The sequence below is a fragment of the Centrocercus urophasianus genome, unplaced genomic scaffold, assembly GCF_019232065.1.
Source record: "Centrocercus urophasianus isolate 14NV4802_14NV808 unplaced genomic scaffold, USGS_Curo_1.0 seq_19, whole genome shotgun sequence".
In the NCBI taxonomy this organism is placed as follows: domain Eukaryota; kingdom Metazoa; phylum Chordata; class Aves; order Galliformes; family Phasianidae; genus Centrocercus; species Centrocercus urophasianus.
In genome coordinates this window covers 12,591,341-12,608,125 of record NW_024884744.1, presented here as the reverse complement: position 1 = coordinate 12,608,125, position 16,785 = coordinate 12,591,341, and the positions used below count along the sequence as shown (strand labels likewise).

The following is a 16,785-nucleotide window of genomic DNA, read 5'->3' as shown; positions in this document are numbered from 1 at the left end:
ACTTTAAAAAAAAAAAAAAAAAAAAAAAAAAAGAAGAAGGAGAACAACATACAAACAAGGAGTTCTGAAACAGAACTGGATACTATTGCTTTCACTATATAAACTTCTGTTTGCATGGAACACCACTTTAAGAAAGTTCATTACTGATGCACTGTGGCAGTAAGGCAACTCATTTTTATAACTAATTAAAGAGAAAAGAGTTATTTGTAGCTTTTCTTTGTATTTGTATCCTACTTAGCATGAGGAAAAAACAGGTAGAACTTTAAATTGAACTTTGTCTTCTGTATTATTCTCTCCAGATGTGGTGATTGAGTGATCAACTTATAAAACATGTGGAACATCACAGCACAATAGTCAGATCCTAGAAGCTCCTATTCTTTAATTTCAGGCTGTTTTTTTTAGATGTCAACACAGATCCTAAAACTGTGTTTTGATTAATGCAAAGGAGGTGTAGAGCTCTTATCTCCCACAAAAAGCCTAAAGAATTCTTGTGGTGAAATAAAAGGTTAAATAGAGGCTATTTTTTCCAGAAAAAAAAGAGGTTGAGAGAAGAATTTGGAAAAGTGCTGAATAGATATTAAGGATGTTTCATATTTTGATGTCTAATGATAACAAAACTAAACAAGTAATGTAGTATGGAGCTAGTGAATGGGTAACAGGTATATATTAGTACAAGGAGTAGAAAACTCTTACAGCTCATGTTAAGGAGAATTTTTGGGCTAAATCCTATGCTGGTGACTTCAGAAAGTAATGTGTATTGGCAATTTAACTAATTCTGTGATTAGTAACTAAAATAACAAAAATAATTTCTAAATCTTAAGGAGCTTTTATCAGCATCTAGAAGTGATTCTCTCGTGCAGAAGAAAACAATTTTCTGTATGATGTTTTCTCTCTGGTTCAAAACATTGGCTTTCATGTATAGAAAGATTTTTTCGTGTTTGTGCTATCTTTATGCCATTAGGATATAAGTGGTATTATCATTAGTTATCTTCAGTAAGTAACTAAACATTAGGGAAGCTGTTATTAGTATCTTATAGTTGTGTGATTACGTGATGTTTAAACAGATAATATTTTCCCTTTAAAGTGGCTGAGAGGAAGCAAAAACGAAAAAAACCTCTGTGGGAGTCAGTGCTGAGACATTTCCAACATGTGCAATGCATGTGCGATTGGACAGCTTTGAACTTCTTTGTACTGTACAGTCTTTGAAAATATGACTTATATGTAGTTGTGTAGATAATGCTACAAGAACTTGATATTGAAGTAATTCCTTGTGTTTTGTAGAATTCAAAGTTTCAAGCTGTGTTCCTTGAAAATGGATTTTCAGTCTCTTGAATAAGAGATTTTCTTTCTCTCTCTCTCTCTCTCTTTCTTTCTTTCTCTCATTCTTTCTCTCTTCCTCTCTTTCTCTCTCTCTCTTTTATTTTCCTGTCAGTGTTACTTTTTCGTTTTTTTTCTTGTTTAATTTTATTGCTGTAGTTTATGGCTATTACATTCAGTGATAGTCTGAGTTATAATTGTTGATTTATTGGCATCCAAAGATTTTCTGATGTGTGTGAAACTTCTTCCTGTGACAGAAAAGAATATAATGAAAAATGTCCTTTTTTTCCCAATCTGAAAATTTTGGAAAATTTAAGAACAGATATAACTAATTATAGCTATAATGATTTGTTCAAACATGGAATTTCTTATGGCTTCAGTGTTGCAGAAATGGTTGTAGTTGATAACTTGGTTTATAGGAGCTTAATGTTATGTAATTTCTGCTGCTTGGCACTTAGTAATTAACTGTTTTTTGTTTTTTGTTTTTTCCCCTATATTCTATTTAGGAATAGAAGAGAAAGAGATGGGATGTATATGGCAAGCCAGACTGGAAGGAGACTAGTAACAAAATGTGAGTAGAAATTTATTCAAGTTTTTTGTTTGATTTTGCTTTATAATATTTATCTATGATAAGGACATGCAGTATGTATTTTAAAAAATTGGATTTTTGAAATGCTTAATATAGAATAATGGAATCATTTGAGTTAGAAGGGACCTTGAAGATCATCTAGACCAATTCCTCTGCAATGAACAGGGAAAAAGTTATTTCCACTACTACTTGAAAGTGATATTTATTTTCAGTTCCACAAATCTAATCTTACGGTCATTGTTTTGTGTGTGAATTGCAGGCTAGATTTCAGGAATGAATTCTTTATATATATTAAAAGTATGTGGGGATTAGTTGCAAAAAGAATGGGACTGCAAATCCCTAAACTCCAACGCCTTGAGTTCTATCTCCAGTCTAACTCCAAATGCTGTAGAAGTCGTACGTAAGAGATGGTTAAGGAAGTGTGGACCTTCCTGTAGTAACCCATAAAAAATTGTGAATGATTAGAGTTCATATGTAGGCTCCAGGACTTTCTGTGCTGTAAAGAGAAAAAGCTGATTTATAGGTAATGTATTTTGCTTGTTGCTCTTTTATAATCTTATTTCAAATGTATGTCTGACTATTTTCCTGTCAGTGCCTGCAAAATATGAAAATAAAGACTAGATCTTTTTGTGGTTGTACTAGAAACACAGCCATACGTACACATATTGTGGTCTCTCACTTTAAGATATGGCACATTAATTTTCTATGATGCTGGCTTGCTGTGCAGATGGATTTCTCAGCCTACCAGCTGTAGTAAAACAGGGCCTTCCACACTGATTAATTTTCTCTTCTAGATTCAGTGGCATGGATATATTGGGAACAAAGTTATCAAAGCTTGATACTTCATTAAATATTTGAAATTATACTGTAGTACATATTCAGTCTTGTAACTGTAGTAATAATGGTCAGTTAAAAAAAGCAACAACAAAACTTAATATATTTTTACTGTTAAACTTTGTATTACATTATATATTATTTTATTTTACTTTTCCCTTGAATCATTTGAATTTATCAGTGATCAGAATTCTCTGTCTCACGATGAGGATACATTTTAAAATATCTGTGCAATACTTTTTTCCATCTACTGAGCATGCCCTGATGATAAAGAGCACAGGTTTCAAATTCTGTTTGTTGGTTTTATTTTCCACTTTGTAGGGTCAGTGATTCTGGTATGAAATGAAAGATTTCTGTTTTGCATTTTCTATTATTTTGCTTAGCAAATATTGCTGGGACATACTTTCTGTGTGTTCATGTTAGCAGACTGTTCCCTGGGCATCTCACGATTTTGCTTATGTGCCAGTATTAGTTAAGTTAGTCTTTTCCTAGGTTCTTTACAGCATAAAGAAGAGTTTCTGCCCCTAAGGGTTTGTTGTAAAAGGGGAGAGGCAACAGAATAGGAAGATTAAGGATCTGTAGATGGATATTAGGATGCTGACAGAATAAGCGTTCCAAATAGGGTATTTTCAGAATTGTCCTTACAGCTACACTTCTTTTTTGGATCACTTCTAGTGATGACATAGTGAAGGAAAATTTTCCAAACCACTTTTCATATGTTTTGTGAGAAATTACTTAAAAGAATACGGGATATGTGTTGATATTGCCTTCAAATAATTCTAGAATCCAAACTGAACTTTTCAGATCTTAATAAATAAAATGTGTATGGCAGGAGAGTCTGAAGACAAAGATGGAGATGTGAAGGGAAGCAAAGAAATGAGTGACATGATCTAATCACTTTGCAGCATAATTCTCTAGAATTTGCTGTCATGTACTCTAAAAGGGAGCTGAAATATTACCTGTATCTAGTGAAAAGAAAGAATATTATAAGAATAAAATATGCAATTGTATTGTGAGCAAATATTTCAAGAGTGAGGGATTGAATTAGAATAAGAGCGGTATCTACAGCATGACTTTACCTAATTTGGATAAAGACAAGTAATCAGCATAAATCCTGCCAAGGTGGAGAAAAAGAAGGAAGATGAGCCTTTTAGATAGCTGCAAAACACTCATTGTAAGATAATATCCACAGTATTTCTCATTTGCTACCTTACAGAGGTTTTTCTCATTTCACTACAATTCATATTCAAAGGACAAAATGTATATGGTGAGTAAAAGATTGTGTAGGCAACAAGGAGGTCTATTCTTGGTGTAGCATTAATGAATTTCCATGTACACGTGCAATGCCTTATGATACAGGTTTCTTCTGAAAGGGTAGCATTATGCAGCAGCAAAGACTTTCTGCACTCTTCTGCTCATTAATTCTAATTTACTGCACTTAGTTTGTGACTGCATTGTTTCCCTTTTAGTACTTTACAAAGGATATTGAAAGCTATATTGAAATATCATAGTTGGATAAGAAGCATTTTCACACCGTAAAATTACAGAGGTAATAGATAACTTTTAAGTTGAAATTACTTACAATAAATGATGGCTTATTGTTGTTTCTTGTCAGACAGATAGTTTGATGTATATTTTATGACACTTTTTTTCAAGTTAATTTTACTGCACTATCTTGATTTTTCGACTGCAATATGAAACTTGTCTGAATTCTGCTTCTGCTCACAGTTTCCATTCTGAAACTGTTGAACTAACGTATACTTTAAAAACCAACATTTTTCACCAGTTTTTATATCTTGTGGAGTGATGGAATAATTCTGGTATTCCCACTTCAAGACACTCTATTGTCCCAAAGGGACAATTCCTAAAGAAAATGGGTGATCAACAGTTAAAACTCAAACCATCTCTCATCTGGCAATGTTGTTGCAAATGAGGGATTCATTGTCTGTGTGATTGTCATGATGACATCACAACCGATGTCTGCAATAGTACCCAAGCTAAGCAAGCTACCACTGCATCAACATGATCCATCATCTGATTGGAATGGTCTTTACTATTGTAAAGCACTGAGCTTGGTGGGCCCAAACTTCATTATTCCTAATCATCTGGCTGTGTAACTTTTATATTCACCACTTGTGATTATTAAAAAAAGCAAAGTGCCAAATCCTCCTAGCTTTGTTAAACTTGCATCAAAAGGATTCTCTTGTGCCTGAGACTGCAGTGGTGTTTACTTTCTAGAAGCAGAAGATATGTGGGTTTGGTCTCTGTGAGAACTGACTCTTTTCTCTGCTTTCTTCCTCTGTTGATTAACAAGTTTCTCAGAACTCAGTTGCAGCAGTTTGGCAGAGTGAGCGGTTGTGCTGGGTTGTGATGCAGCACAGAGCATAAGCTAAGGAAACCATTAATGCAAGCCATGGTGAGGTGGGATTTGAGATTAAAAGTTACTTCAGTTTTCTAATCACTAGGAGGATACTTGCAGAAGGTCTGCTTCCCATGGCAAGCGGTAACTCCAAGGACTATAAATAAGAATGTGTTTGATCTGACTGAGAATTGAATTTTTGCCTTTCTAATACAGCATGCAAAGCATATTAATACACTAAAGATGGTGACTGCGATTCCCCTAGCATGTATATTTGCAGCTGCTGCTTAACACAGTGCATGCTATGCCAGGATGACTGGTTGGAGACTGCTTGACTGGCGAAATACCTTGCCTGTGATATGTCTTAATCTAGCAATTTCATCCCCAAAGTGAAAAGAAAATTTACTTTGAGGAGCTAAAAATAAAATCCACATCTTTTCCATTCTTTGACTAATATAATCATCATGCTTTGCATTCACGAGTCCTTCTTTGAAAGGCCTCAATAGTTTTTTTTGTTTCATACCTATCAAATTCAGAACATGATTTATGTAATCTACTGAAGTTCTTTCTGCTTGTTTTAAAATCCTCCTCCTATCCCAGTTGACCTGATTAAAATATGTAATAACTCACATTTTGTGGTTAACCAGGACAGAATTATAATAATGTCAGAGTCTATTAAAGTAAAAGGCTATGCTTTTTGTTACCTAAAGGTCACTGAAGTTTTCCCAGTGACATCTGTGTTACTGTAATGTATTTTCAATCTTCAGATTTTCATGTGAACAGAGACTGGCACATTGTGCATTGAAATTTATTATGAATATTGAGGAAAGAGTATTAGAAAATAATTCAGGTTTAACATCTTTATAATACGCTAACTCACTGTTATAGCTTTCTGCAACTTGGCTGCTTTTTCCCCTCAGTCGTAATCATACCACTCCTCATTTCAGCCAAAATGGTAGGAACCTTAGGCAATTATGCTAAAATAACTTGTCAGATTCTCATAATTTTGTTTTTAATGACTTAAACAAATTAAATGCTTGAAAAAGGCATCAGTCAAAAGAGCTGAATCCCTCTGTTTATTGGTAGGCTATTTTCAGAAGAAACAGCAGCTGAGCTCCCATACAGCCCAGAAGCTCAGCATGGGCCTGTCTAAGCCTGTATGCTGTAATGGGAGTGTCATGCAGCCCCTTCAGGACCTACCCATGGCTGCCTTCCTAATGGGAGCTCAACTTCTTTGTGAGGGAAGGAAGAGGGAAGAGATGGAAAGCTGCTAGGGTGAAGCTGTGATAGCTGATAGCCCACTCTGAAGGGTTTAATAGGAACAGTAGATTCTTCTTGGCTCATGTGCCACCTTACCATGCAATGCCAGAACAGGTGAAATGATGGAAGCTTCAGGGTGGCTCTCCCGTTCCAACCAAAGGCACCATCTTGAGGACCTTTGCAACAGAGAATCCTGTGGCTGTCCAGACAGCAACTGACCATCCAGTTTAGCATTTTGATTCCCCAAGTGAGTGCTACCATGTGTCAAGGGCTTGATAATTTATTTATTTTAACAAACAGTCTCTCGGTGGACATTTATTCAGTAATATGATATATTCACTTACAAAGACACCAACCCACTGTGGAACTGCAATTCCACTTAAGATACATCAGGGGGGAAAAGCCCAGGGCTTCTATCTGCAAGTATGCTGTACTCTGAAGGAGCTGTCTGATTTATTAGTCTTCATTTCCCAACTGAAGTAAAATAGGGCCAGACATGTTTTATTCAATGAAAAGTTCTTGTGAAGTGTGCTGCATCTCCTCTCCACTGCCAGGTGTGACTGGAAAAATTTGTTTTGTGACAAAGAGCAAAGGATGCCTTTCATATAATAAGAAGCAGTTGATCTGCGGTTTTAAGCAAAAAGTCTCTTGACAGATAACTGACCATTATCCCTCCTTGTTCTCTTTCATTGTTATTAACATCTTGGACATGCTTCTTGTAATATCTCTCCATAAATAATTCTAGGCTCAGAAGTTTGTTTCTTTTATAAATTAAGCTATCCAAAAGTGATAGCTCATTTCTCTGTAGCTAGGATCCGTCCCTTCTAGGGGCAATTTATCTTTGCAGCTGCTAACCTTTAGGAATTATTTCTTTCTGAAAGTTATATTAATCATTTTTGTCAATTTCCCTTTGAGTCTTCTCACAATCTTCTGCTCACCAAGCTTTCCAAATATTTATTTTAAAGGAGGAAAGGTTATCTTTCAAATGTGTAAATTTGATTGTGTAAACATCAGTTGGCAATGATTGCACACTGAAAACTTAATTTTGACTTTACTTTTAGAGAAGGGGCTGGTTGTTTTATGAATTCAAACTGTATGAAAAAATATAGATACATAATTACTGTGAATTGTATTCTGGGATAGACAGGTGCAATAAATGATAGTAAACGTGCAGCAAGATGGCAAGAAGTAGACCTGTTATTTCTGAGTTTTGCTGTGGCTAGAAAGGAAGAAGTTAGCTTGTCAAGAATGTCTCTCCAGGCCTCCATTATGCCAACTGCTAAGCCTCAGTGCCAGTGAGTAGGGTAAAAGAAACTTATATTCCAGAAGCATCTGTTCTTATCTACTGTTCAAAGTATAACTGTGGTTCCTTAGTTAACAGTGAGATGAAGGGACTTTATGAAGACAGATAATGTAACTGCCACCTTCTACCTTGCCAAAGTTTCACAGGCAACAAACTGTACAGAGATGAGAAACTTGTGATAAGGATGTGATTATATAGACTGCAAAGCTGACTGTCTGGGTGAGGAGGCATGGCATACTGAATTACCATTTAAGATAGATGTTTAGGATCCATTTTATACCCCATAGTTAAGATGTGCCTTAGAGAATTTAATGCTGCCATTGTGACATCAGTGACATAACTCACATCAATGGAACATTTGCGGTTTGTGTGCTGGTGGAAGTTATTTAGTCCAATAATTTTAAACATTATTGAGCTAGGTGCTGATGGCTGTTTCTTTTTAAATATTGATTAAGAAATTTAATCAAATGGATTTTTTATGCCTTCAAGCAGTCTAAATGTTTCACATACAGCACCTCTAACAGGCTATCTCAACAAATGGGATCTCTGTTGTGTTAGAGCTGGAAAAGGAAATTTTTGTTATCATTCTTATGTGTATTGCTATAAAGAAAAGAGCTTATGGAAGTTCACACAAGTGAGAATATTGTTTCATTCAATTTTATTCACCTGATATTGATGATTGATGAAAGGCAGAGAACGGGGAAGAAGGTAAAACTAGAATTCTGAGATTTAAAGATGACATGAACTTAATCTCCCACTCCATTCCATCAAAACCTAACCAAAAATTTATCAGCAATGACTGAGTCTGTCCAATTATAAGAAGTTTTACAACCTTTCTCAGCTGTATATTCCGTGATTTACCCTTCATATTTTAAGAAGGCTTTTCCTAATGTCTGTCTTTTATCTTTCTTGATGCAATTTAAACCTCATTGCTTATTTTTCTTATCAGTGGTAGAGATCTCATTACTCCATTCTATTTTGTTGTAGGAATATTTGTTACTCAGTGTCCCTTCATTCTTCTCTGAACTTAAAAGATTATACCTGGTCATGCTTCTCTGCCTTCTCACTCTATTATAGAACATCTGTTCCATGATTACACAAGCTATTACTTCTGTACATCCCAAAATCACAGTGATTTTTATTCCTCATCAGTAGCATCAGTTGATTGATTTTAGGTTTATTGTGTAGTCCTCATTAGTTATATTGTCTTATTTCTTCTTCTTCTTTTTTTTTTTTTTTTTTTCTTGTGATGACTTGGCAGCTGTATGACAGATAATTTCTTAACTGTTTTATTTATGGCCAGAACCGTTGATTTTAGTCACTGCTGTGTATTCCAGCTTTTTAATCTAATGCTGGAAACTGCTCTCCTAAAATGACGTCTTACAACTTGTAGTCTGAGATTTGATATTTTAATTATATCCTGCTAAAACTGCGTAATACTGAGGAGCTCATTCCTTCAGCCACAAGATGTTCAGTAGATGAATACTGCAGTACCCCAGATTAAAATGACCTTGAATTCTTCATTTATTCATTTTGAGTCCTAGTCTTGTCATGAAAATTTTCAAGTATGTCCAATTTTCTTACCTTTTTCCAAAATATTATTTTCTTTTATAAATATTTTCTGTAATTCATGGGTAATTTCTTCATGGAGAACAAACCTCTCATGTTTCCTAAAACCATTGGATATTAAAGCTCTTTTACTGCAATCTAACAGTGTTTCACTTCCTGTTATTAAAGCATTAAGATTAGTTCCATTTTGCAATCAGACTATGAGCTTTTCTCTAGGAGTCCCTGTGCAGGTAAGGAGGCATCTCTTTTTGCCAGTTGGCTGATGACAGAATAGACTGCAGATCAGCATCTGAAAACAGCTCTTCATTTTTCTTTTGTCATGCTAATTGAGTGGTTTCTAGCTCCCTAGAAAGTGTAATGTAGAAAATGCCACTGCTTTTAAATGAATCCACTTTGAATTAGTATTATATTGCAGCATCTGTTTAATCGGAACATTATTTGTGTACTGGTTTTGGAGAAAGTGAAAGCACTGTTTTTGTCTGATTATGCTTTCCGTCTTCCCTGACTGAATAGTAATTTCAAAAGAGATATTGGCATCCTTTAGCCAGTTTGTAGATCCAGACATTGCCTCCTGTCTGAAAGGTTAATGGCAAAGAAGTGTTTTTAATTCTCGTGTTTAAGATATTTAGTTATCTGCCTCTTAGACATTTATGTATTTTGACACTTAATTACTTATTAACTCTAGACTTGCAAATTTTCTGTATAGACGCTTTAAACTAGATATGCTTACTGAAACTATGTTAGCTGGTATGTCTTAGTAGTGCATATATTCCAAATTTATGTTTTATGCATCACATATATCATTTTGCTCATGATGCAAAAAACATGGATGTGTTTCCAGGGTTTCGCATACCGTAAATGAATGTAAAACAAGCTCCTTGCACAAAAGTGATACAAAGTAATCAGCACCAGGAAGGGTAAGAAGCTAAATGATACTTGGAAGACTGTAATTAATATTAATTGTTTGCTTGCTAGAACAAGTGATTAAGCAATTCCAGCTCTTTTGCTTGATATGCAATTCCAGTTGAATGACAACACTGTATGATAAACACACAGTTATAAAATCCACTGGTTGGATTTTAAATATCCTGTGTAGCAGGAGAGGCAGGACTTGACGGAGTCTGCAAGTTAAAGAATTTCAGGAGCTTTTTTAGAACCTGCTGGTCGTCTGTTTCCAGTGATAGTCAAAAAGGAGATTTTTTATTTTTTTTTTATATTGCTTTGTTTGTTTGTGAACTAGCTCAGAAAAGTGGAAAACAGTCCTCTCCTATTCAGTTAGCCAATGTGTTTTCCCCTCAGACTTGGAAAATTGACTCATAAAGCTCCCAACAAATACGACTGGACTTTTAACTACCAGGAGCTATATGTCACTTTCTGTGAAGGTTAAAGTACTAATTCTCTTTAAAATACTATTCCTTGATTTTTGCTACTAGCTCCCTCAAGTGCCTGCAGTTCAGTTACTTTTCTCCTCTCTACCTTCTCTCAAACTTTATAACAGACACCAAAGAAAAAGCACAGGAAAAAGATTTTTGCTTTGCTGCTTTTTTTTTTTTTTTTTTTTTTTCATTTTTAAGTTCTTCCTTTGAATCTTTCTGAATATTTTCTATTTAAAAATTGTTTTTCTTATTTGGATGAAAAGCTTAATGCAGGTTAACAGTGTGCCCTTGCAGCCCATAAGGCCAACTGCGTCCTGGGTTGCATCAACAAGGAGGTGGCAGCAAGGCGAGGACTGAGATTGTTGTCCTTCTCTGCTCTCCCCTCCTGAGTCCCTGACTGGGATACTGCATTACTGCATCCAGGCCTGGGATCCCAGCACAAGACAGATATGGAACTGTTGATCTTTAAGGTCCCTTCCAACCCATAGAAGGTTCTATGATTTGCAGTCTAACATTGATATATTCGGGCATCTTTGTGCTAGTTACAAGGAGAAAGACTGCTGAAATCTGCCTCAGACTGGCTCATTAAGGAGTCCATCATAATTCACCTTATGTATTGAACTGTACAACTGTTCAAGGTATTCCAAGCAAATGCACTGTCTTATCATAAATTTCTGTTTCTGGGTTATAGACTTGTTTTTTAAAAATATGTATGAAGTGGGAGTACATGAAAATGACCAACAGTTTGTATATCAACTTAAAGGCACGTGAAATATTTCTTGTATGGTGATTGGACACCTTAGTTGGCCTTGTGCCGAGAGTTTAGTTGTTGTTGTTGTTGTTGTTGTTGTTGTTGTTGTTGTTGTTGTTGTTGCTTTGAGGGTGGTGGGGAGGGCTGACCATTGTGGTATGGGCATGCTAAAGGAATAAGTGATTTTCCTGCTGCAGTACAAAATAAAACAAATAGAAATGAGACAAAAAGGAAAGAATAAGCAGAAGGATTCTGACTTCTGTGATTAAAGCTAGAGCTCTGATGCCAGCTCTGTCCTTTGAATAACATTTTCAGGCCAATCTATGGGGAATGAAAAGGTTGATTTTTAACACTGAAGCCTCAAGCTGTCCTAGTGATACAATGACTCTTTTCATTTTGAAATAGAAAAAAAGGCTTATAAAATAATAACCTGACAATCACTGATGAGTTGTTTCCTGGTTTTTATTTCATTCCTACCATTTGTTTATCACAGGGTTGATCAGCATGTGCTTCTCTGTAGTTTCTAGAAAATACAAGTACTCATCTGTATATCCTCTCCCTTCACCTTTTACACATTTTGAATTTATTATTCTACATACAAATTTCAAAAGTAAGTGCGAACCTCTGCTTAGCTGCCTGTGAAAGCACTGAGTTGAATTTGTTTGCCTTCATAATCAGTCTTTATTTAAACTTCTCGTCTTGGCTGAAAGTGTTGGAACATCTGTGCCACATGCTGTTATTCCTAAAAAGAGATGTCCAGACTGTCTGCAGTGAAATGGGAAGATTCTCTAGCACTTGCCTGGGTTTTTCCTGGTCATAGCAATAAAAAATGAAAAGAAGTAGCTTTTTTGCTTAATGTGGTATTTTTTTAGCTATATTGTAGTAGCTTGCTCTGTTTGTAATGTCAGGGTCCAGTGTGGTTCCCAAACAGAGCAGGTGGTTTTTCAGAGGCAGTTACGTGTTTCATCCACTAATGAAAAGATGGTTGATGGCGAATGCAGGGTCTGAATCTTTGCTTTGGTTACTTGGATTTCAGAGGGTTATTGTATTCAAATAAGTTGCTGGCTTAAATTTAGTGATCTGTTGATAGATTAAAAAAAAAAAAAAAAAAAAAAAAAAAAAAAAAACTTCATGAATTTAAACTTTTAAGGTAGTAAGAATGCATTATATCACCTAATTGGAACAACGTGTGTCCCTTTTTTTCCTTATATAAGTCTACCTGGTATATGTAGCTTGCATCAACAGATGAAAGTCAACGATGGTTGAATTCTAATTAAGAATATCTGGCTGCCTCACCAGGGAATACAAAGAGTATTCAAGTTCTGCATGCATTTTATAATTTCAGTAATTTCAATTTTCATATTTCCTTCATATAACTCAGTTCCCTAATTTGTTCCTTCTTTGCTTATTCCATTTGTGTCAGTCTTCCTCCTTTTATTTGTTTTTAATTGTGGCTATTGAAAGTATTCAAACTGTAGTTTTGTCATCTTATTCTTGGCCTTGAACATGAGCATTGGAGATATTTATTGCTGGTGGAAGTATTAAGAACTTCAGAGAGACAAAAGAATGACCTTTTTTCCATTGCAGTACGGGACCTGAAAGGATAAGAAAATCCCAATCTTTCTACTCTGAAAGCATTCAATCAGTTGTTATGAGCTTTTATGAACTTTGGTTAATGAACAAAATGTATGCATTGAATATAGTTTAGCTTCAGGAATGAAAGGAATGGAAGAAAAAATACTGGACTCAGTTTTTCTATTCTTTTATTTAGTTTTTTTATTTTTTGTTGGTATATATGTACTTGTAACTGCTACAATTAGGAACATAACTATGGGTGGATAGTCCTCCTTAAAAAAAAAAAAAAAAAATATTGTTGGCCTATAAAAGCAGGAATTATTGGTAAGAATAAAGACATCTACGTTGTATGGCATACCCCCACTCTTAGGAAGAGTTTTTATTAATCCATCGACTTTGAATAAGAGAAACAATTGCCAAATAGTATTTTTACTTCTTTTGAAGAGGGGCTGATTGAATTAAAAACCACATAGCAAGTAGCTTTTTTGCATGCTTTCATAATTCTCTGCAACTGCAAAGCAAAGACAAGAGGTAAGAGCAACCTGGAAGGTAATACACTAATTACAGAGTGTTTCCAATATTTCTTTCTATTTCTATATCTTTTGAATATTTTTATTTACACTTAATTCAGTTCGTTTATAAAATGAATGAAATTAAATTTCAGTTATCACAAATACTGTATGTCTGATTAATCATAGGTCCTTTTGCTCTCAAACTTTCTTAGGAATGAAGTTAGGTGTAGTTTTATAGCTTGCCAGTAAATTTTTAGAGAACGCTTAAAATTTAAGAGGACTCCTTGTAAAGAATATCAGTCTTTTCAATACTGTTATCAATTCTACTTGACAACTGCTGGAGCAATATGAGCGGATAATTCTGGCTTAAGAAAATTCTTCATTAGGGATTTTTATTTGTTCAATATACTTACTGCTTTTGGACAAAAATAACATGGGTAGAGTTTAATTTATCTATCCAGACTAAGACAGACTGGATTTGATACGTCCATTTATTTTATTATTTATAATGCTTTCTTTTGTTTTTTTGCCAAGGCCTAAGATTAACTGACCATCTGTCTATTTTAGTACAAAGCAGTATCTGCTTCTCATTATTGGCAGTTAATTTTGTGGCAGAAGTTCAGAGAATATGTTCTCTTGTTCCAATGTATTCAGTGACATTCACAGAAATCTAACAAATCCAATCAGTATTAAAGGATACTTAGCAGAAGAAAACTGTCATGAAAAATACTCATATTTGCCACTTTTTAAAAATTGTCAGTAGTGTCCTTCTATGTCATGTGCCTTAGCCAGATTTATTCTGAGTAGATCAAAATATATGCGATATTTCCAACAGAGAGGTGTAGAATGATTGGGCATGATACCAGACTGTATATGGCTGTGAGTGATCTTGTGCCTGTTCAGTACACTAATAATATGAAAAGATTCTACTCCCATGTGTTAAGCACTGTAGACTCACATCCATTTTATGTTAAGTCATAAATATGCCAGGGAAATGCCAGAACTGTGTGCTCAGAGGCGAAAGGATAACTGGAGATAATCAACTGTTCTCTATTTAATTTCACCAAACTGACAAGTTATTTAAATTCTTCTTTTTCTCAGCAAGGTTTTGGAACTGTTTATCAGTGGAAGAACACAACCATTCTGACAGAACACCCCATTTGAATTTTTCTACTATAGTGTTTTGTGACATTTTTTAGATCTTCCTTCTCATTTCTTGTTTCAAATTTGTTGGCAAATTTAGCTGTACTGTCCCTGTCCTATCAGGGCAATTTTTGTACAAATTCTTATTCTGTTGAAATTATGTTTTTGTTTTTAATTACATTCTTCACAAAGCTACTACCAATAGTTGATCCTTCTTCTGCCCTTTATATGTTGGCACTACCACTTTCTGGTCATCAGTTTGGAGTTTCAAATGAACTCAAGAGTTGGTGTATAAAAACTCCTCTTCATCTCACCTGACACATATTTCTGTGATATGCAGTTCTCCTTCAGAGAGGAAGGGCTGCCTCTGCTGTTCCTCTGTGTTAGGATCACCACGTAACGAGATGCCAACCACAGTGATTGGTGGCACTTATTTTTATTAAGCAGCATCTTCAGAGCATTTGAAAATTTATTGTGCTGCAGATGATGATGTACATTTAAGAATACCTGAGCTACCTTTAAATGTAGTAACACAACACTAAAAGAACGAAGATAGCTCCACTTAATGTAATTTTCTTTGGAAAAGACACTTGCTGAACAGGATGGTATAATTTCTGCTGCTAATTGAGTTGTTCATTCTGCTAATGTACAGGGATATTCTTTCAAGTTGCTTGTGTTAGTTGTGTGGTAGCTTGCTTCTCTAGGGTGTAAACTAGTTAGCACTAATACCCAAAGCTGTCATGGCTAGAATACTTTCTGCAAACTCATGCTAGACCATATAGAGCTTGGGTGGATGCTTTGAATTTACAGAGCAGCAGATGGATCATAATACAGCAAATCTGAAGAAAAGATTTCTCCTTGAGACAACAAGATAAGTACTGTGCATTGATAGAGAATCATTATATGATAGATTTGTGCTTTCCTTGTTTTCATATTAGGATTTTATTGTTTTCCTGTGGGGAAACAAACTCTTAGATTACCTTTCTCTACACAATTTGAACAATTCCCTGGGCCTTTCTAAGCATGGTGCAGAAAAATGCCTTGTAAGATACACAACACCATTCTGAAGCAGCTGTGCTACATTTTGGATGCATCTCTATGTATGCAGTATAGATGTAAGGGCTTTGCTCAAGGTTTTCTACTGTGTTTCTCTGTTATATTGTATGCACAGACCAGTGTCTTGATTGAGGATTATTCTTTCTTATTGTACACAAAAGCTCATTTTATACAGCTGATTGACATCATAAAAGATAGGTTGCTGAATTAAAGTTGAGTCCTAGCTTGATTGTTTAATTAAGAGTACAAATAAGAAATCAAAGCATATAATCAGAAAAGCAAATATACTCTAGAAATTAAATAAAAAGATTTATAAGCCCCCGATAGAAAAACAGCTGCTCTGTTTCCATTTAGAAAGCTGCTTTAAATGCAAGAGAAGATAATTTTATTATCAGGAAATATTACCATGGACAAGAAATGATATTTTAATGTATATCCTAGTTCAGATTTTCTTTTCCATAGCTGCCTTCTTGCCTCACTGAAAAAGAATAATGTGGTATGTCTAGAGAACAATAATTATCTTGTTTCATATCCTTTCCCAGTTAAAACATTGTAGAATTAGCTTGCACAACAGAGAGAGAAAAAAAGAGAATATGTAAAGGAAGAGATGTTGGAAAGTCACAAATTAGTGAATATTTTTATTTTTGTTGCTTAGTTTTTAATCCAAATCTACAGTGTCAAAAATATGCTGATTGATAGATACTTAAATCTGGTTGCAGGAGGTATTTATTTCCAAAGTATTTAAAAAAATAAATAATCTATAATCAAAATAAATTATTTAGCAATAATCATAATAAAAAAGGAGCTAGGTGTACAGGACAGTAATCTCATTTTTGTTGTAACTTCTAGTTTTATTCCAGCAGAAGGATAAACTCCTCTCTGCTCTCTGAAGTAAACATTTGTATTTTTAATGTCCCAGCTGACATCCTTATGACATCCAATATTGATGTATATTACTCTGTACGAAAGAATATTTCTACAAGAAAATTGTACCCAAATGTAAGTGCTGAAAAGTAGAGTTGACGAAAATATATCTTCAAAGCATTTTGTGTGATGGACAGTTTACTGATTATCTTTTTGAGGACTGACTTTTAATTTGAATTCAGATTATTTTGATTTGAGTGGATGTTTGCTATGTTTA

General features: G+C 34.8%; 1 long non-coding RNA gene across 5 annotated transcripts in view; it reads left to right on the top strand.

The window, feature by feature from the left end:
* LOC122161410 overlaps positions 1–16,785 on the top strand; it is a 494,955-nt gene that overhangs the window by 314,305 nt on the left and 163,865 nt on the right. For all 5 annotated transcript variants that reach the window (XR_006169178.1, XR_006169177.1, XR_006169181.1 and 2 more), the window contains exon 4: positions 1,824–1,888. This is a non-coding gene — a long non-coding RNA (uncharacterized LOC122161410). The remainder of the gene's footprint in view (positions 1–1,823; positions 1,889–16,785) is intronic.